The sequence below is a fragment of the Dipteris shenzhenensis genome, chromosome 4 (genome assembly GCF_047967505.1).
Source record: "Dipteris shenzhenensis isolate YYH24624 ecotype China chromosome 4, Dip_SZ_1.0, whole genome shotgun sequence".
Classification (NCBI taxonomy): Eukaryota; Viridiplantae; Streptophyta; class Polypodiopsida; order Gleicheniales; family Dipteridaceae; genus Dipteris; species Dipteris shenzhenensis.
In genome coordinates this window covers 43,874,905-43,880,016 of record NC_141599.1, presented here as the reverse complement: position 1 = coordinate 43,880,016, position 5,112 = coordinate 43,874,905, and the positions used below count along the sequence as shown (strand labels likewise).

Genomic DNA, 5,112 nt, shown 5'->3' with positions numbered 1-5,112 from the left:
TCAATGTATAGTGTGTATGATGAACAATCCAAGGGTCCAAATTTGGAAGAAAAAGGAAACTTTGCCTGCAAGATGGACTTGGTCCACAAGGCTTAAGTGCGAAGACAAAAAGATGTCAATGTAGTCTTCGGCGATTTCAAGGTAAGCTTGTGTTCCCAACATGGTCCTCTCTTTTCTATGTATACTATTGTTTGCCAGTTCCCCCAAACAACATTGCAATTGTCTACTACATATCCTTTGAGCTCGAACCCAATTTTGGTGGTCATCTCATCTAATATCTCCCTCCCTTAGCATATGCTTGTCGATGGAAAAAGCATCATACACAATAATAACATGATTTAAGGTGATCCAAACATTGCCAATAGCTAACTGACACTTAGGCTTATCAAGAAAGTTGACTAATTTTTTTCCATTATGTACAAAGCCTTCATCATGTAGCCCACAATCTTCATTTTCTAAAACTTTTGCTGAGAGTGGCCATCCATCCCATTTGATCCTAAATCTACTATCTTTTTTGTCTACATAGTCAGGCATCATTAATGTCCTTCATCAACTATCACCATCAGATGCATGCCCAATAATTGGACCAAGTGTGGGCTTCAGCTTCTCATTCCACAAGTTGCCAATGGCATCCCATTGCTTGCAAATAAAGCTTGCATCAAATCGACTACAAGTGCAATGAAGTGCAATAACCAAGCGTGGGAGGGAATCATGCAATGGGTTAGCAAGGAAAACTCTTGCACGTCCACCAATAACACAATTCTGAAAGGCATCAATAATATTCTCATATCCTTTTTGTCCTTCTCCCACTTTCATCATGCATGTAGTCATACACTCATGATCATCTGATTTATATCCATCAAAACCCACAAGCATGTCATCTTTTGGATTCCACCTACAAGTAGTAATGAGCATGAGTTAGTAAGTTCATTTGCAATTTCTCTTTAATTTAAAACAAAATTTTAGATTAAGAAAATTACTGTCATAAAAAAGAGCATGATTTGATTACCTTATTCTTTTCTTTATGGCAGTTTCATCTTCCACTAAGATGAAGGGAAGGAATTTTTGACATGATCTCATGCTTTTCTTTCTCCTTTCTATAAATTTCAACAAGTGCATCAAATATATACTCATGTATGCCTGGTACAAAGTGGGTTACAAGACTTTGCCCTCGCTTTGTTGTTGATAAAGAAGGTTTGTTGAGATTGGAACTCAAGAAGTCATGTAATCTTGGGCCTCCCCACATTTTTGCAACCTCAAATATTGCCTTTGTTTTCTCACTATATCTTTGTCCTGATCTTGACTTATTTATGTTTGTAGCAACATCTTGTAGAAACTCCCATAAGGCAGCTTTACCACCAAATTTGTTCAACATATGGGCTTCAATTATGTTATTGCAAAATATTTTTACATCCTTTCGATTGAGATACTCTATGCTAGCTTCTCTTAAAGTCAGAACTCTTATTGAAGGAATAGCAACCTGAGACCTTGCCCACCATAGTTCCATTGAAAGATCTCTTGCTTGCCTTTTAGCAAAAAGAGTTGCATTTTTTAGTTCACTTTTTGTAAGATAATCTAGTCTTCTTCCACAACCAGTACCCCTATGTCCTCTCTTGTTCTCAACCTTCTCTTCTCTATACAATCTCATTCTAAAGTCAGCAAGTTTAACTACCCCGTTGCAATGGTGGCATGTGAAGCCTTCAAACGGTTTCCCATCTTGTGAAATTCACATGCAACTTATGTGACAAAAGCATCCCTCCACATAAATTTCATTACTACTATCATGTCATCTTGTTCTAGTATCCTCTTTGTGTCATGTAAGACCTTCATCTTGAAATTACTCAACCTATTAGTGCTCTCTATTATGGTCTCCATTTGTCTCTCATGCAAGTTATTCATTTGCTCTAGCATTTTCTCTCTAAGTGCCTGGTTAACTTGCTTGCATTGTTTGACCATTAATGCATGCTTATGCTTATTGCTAGTAGAACCCTCCATTTCATAAAAAATTGTGTGAAAGTTTGTAAATCCAAATATAATATATGCATATACAAAATGTACATGTTAATACAACTTGCTCACAACATATTGTGCATGGTACAGAATTCTAGCCTCAAAAGTGGTCCCATCTAGCTTTTCTTATACTCTTCTTATCAGGTCACAGGACCTTACAAAATTCATGCAAAAAAGAGAGTAAAAAATCGAACCTTATCACAGGACCTTTTCGTGGAGTTTAAATAAATTTTTATCAATGGTTGTGACTATCTACATACATAGAGTGGATTTTAAATCGAACATCCATACACAACCAAGTGTTGAATCCTATTACCCTTCTAAGATTATGAACAACACTAGCAATCGAATGGTACAATCAAGTGTTGAGCTAGTTTCAAAATGTCAAGATGAAGGAGTCCTTATAACGACATCGAAAGTTGAGTATTACGACAGTGTTGAAATACAGACTCTTATCTAACTGCACCTACAACCAAGCAATACGACCTAGTGCAGAGAGATAAGCACCATACAAATGTATGGCCCAAAAGAATATTACATGATCTATCAAGTGATCGATGTATTGTGTTGAAAGGCCAAATACGACACTACATTGATACCAAATAGTCATATTATATAAAAAACTAAAAGGACACATGACAAAACATTAAGATATTATTTTAAATACACCACTACATAAAATATCGTGCTAAAAGGTGGTGGAAGTTAAACCACAAAAGATTCAATGCTCTCAACAAGAAATATCTATAGGCCATTATATATATATATATATATATATATATATATATATAGAATTAGAAATACATCGAGAGAGAGAGAGTTATGTATATCTCTATATGTAATTATATGTATAAAAGAAACAGTACATACACACACACACATTTACAAGAAAGCACACATGTGCACCACACACACGTGTGTGTGTGGTGCACATACACACACACACATACACACATACACACACACATACACACACACACACACACACACACACACACACACACACACACATACACACACATCACTTCCCTTATCTATAAGTAAGAGATAGAGCTATGTTTACATTCATGTCCAAAATATTCATAGTCACCATCACATATAGCCCTTCGAAGACATGTTCGAGACACACTTTTGGAAGCCCCTTCCCCGTTCTACAGAATCTCCCACATATTATTTGATCAATGTCACATCATGAAAAACACCCTAAAATTGAACATCATGCACTAGAAAAAATCCAAGGATGAATTGTGAATAGGAAGGAGGGCATATTAATTGCCATGATTAACATCTCATGCAAGCACCAAGTGATTGTAAAGGTAAAGCAGAGAAGTAGGAGTAGATGTGAGGAAGTCTATATGATATCCACCTTGGAGCCGTATGGTCCCAAGTGCTTGTAAAAAGAGAGTGAGAGAGGTGAGAGAGTACAGGGTTAGCCCTCTCTTCAAAATTTGGATCGTATAAATGGCCAAAAGTTTTACTTTGGTCTTCATTGTGTACTTGCAAGCTTTTGGAATGTAGGCTCTCTGATTCTCTCCATCCTCTTGTAAGTGAGACTTCTTTCTTTCCATTGTGTGTTTCCTTGTGATTTCCACTCCTCTCCTTTCACTCTTCTCTTGTCTTCCATATCGCCTCCCTCTCCTACCTTTCCTTCTTCTCTCCTTCCCTCTTTGAATCACATTGACACAATTTGGCACACTCTTGAGTGACACAAGTGTTAGGCCCGTGCTTGCAAAGCTCTCACAAGGAGTTGTTTGAGAGTGGACTCTCCATCATCATTCCTCCAAGATCCTTGCAATACGTGGAGTCACTGTTGGCTACACATAAGGATGTAGAGAGAGAATTACTAAAACTAGAGAGAGAAAGACTAGAAGCCTACACTTTTCGAGGTCCCCCCATTTTGTCGAGGGACTCAAAAGGTCACCCCACTTGTGCAAGGACTCATGAGGTTCCCCCACTTTATGTAGAGACCCAAGAGGTCCCCCTAAAATGTGGAGATCCAAGAGGTTCCCTTTAAAAGAGGTCCCACCATGGAGGTACCTACGGATTGTGTTGAGACAAACATGTATGAATTTCTCTTAATAGAATGAAACTCCACTTTTTGGGGTTCAATGTTTAAGCTCACTATTCTATTTATGTGATTGATCTCCATTATGTCCATGCTTCCTTACACTATCATGTTCTTGTATCCATGCTTCCTTACACTATCATGTTCTTGTATGCCCTTACCCTTGCACTCCCCCTTGTACTCCCCCCTCCTCCCTCCTCCTTCCTCCTCCCTGTCCTTCTTCCTCCTCCTTCTCCTTCTTCCTCCTCCTCCTCCTCCTCCTCCTCCTCCTCCTCCTCCTTGTTTCTCCTCCTCCTTCCTCCTCCCTCCTCCTTCCTCCTCCCTTGTCCCTCCTTCTCATCCCTTTACCTCTTGAAGTCACCAAGGAGACTAGCTCTCCACTCCTTAACCTTGGAATCCCCTTAAAACTTGCAACCCTCTCTGAATCTTGGAACTTCTAGATAGCTCTCTCAACCCTGTCCTTCTTCTAAACCTTGCAACCCCCTTCTAAACCCTTAAACTCCCGTGGAGGCAAGAGCCTCCATCCATGATTATGATTGATCAAGCCCTGTTTCTTACCCATGAGTGCATGAGATCTGCTTTCCATGCTTTAGCCTATACCTCTCACTAGAATACATCCCAAGAACCTATGATACACATGCGAACAACTATGCTACGATGAGCAACGAGCCATCGTAGGTAACCAACACCCTTGGAACCTAGATTTGGGAGAGACAATGACAACAAATAGACAATATGATGTTTGCCCAAATGAAATGAGGGATGACAACCCTACTGCCCTAAAAGGGAGGAGATTTGAACATGTTGATGTTGAAGGATCCTAAAAAAGAGATGGTTACTATCATATAAGAGCATTCAACCAAGGGAGCTTGTAGAGCACTCAGTTTAATCCATCCCAAAATATGTGCTTCACAAGTTCATGGCCAACATGCAAGATAAGTAGTTCAGGAAGTGCCTTGCCAATTTTCCCCATGACACTATTTTCTCTGTCATGTAATTTGCTGAAATTCCTCATTTCAAGAACAAGATGAGATACA

The 5,112-nt window shown here is 39.0% G+C and overlaps 1 pseudogene; it reads right to left on the bottom strand.

Annotated features, from left to right (window-relative positions):
• On the bottom strand, positions 1 to 831 carry LOC147902916 (uncharacterized; annotated as a pseudogene).
• Between the last annotated feature and the right edge of the window lie 4,281 nt (positions 832 to 5,112).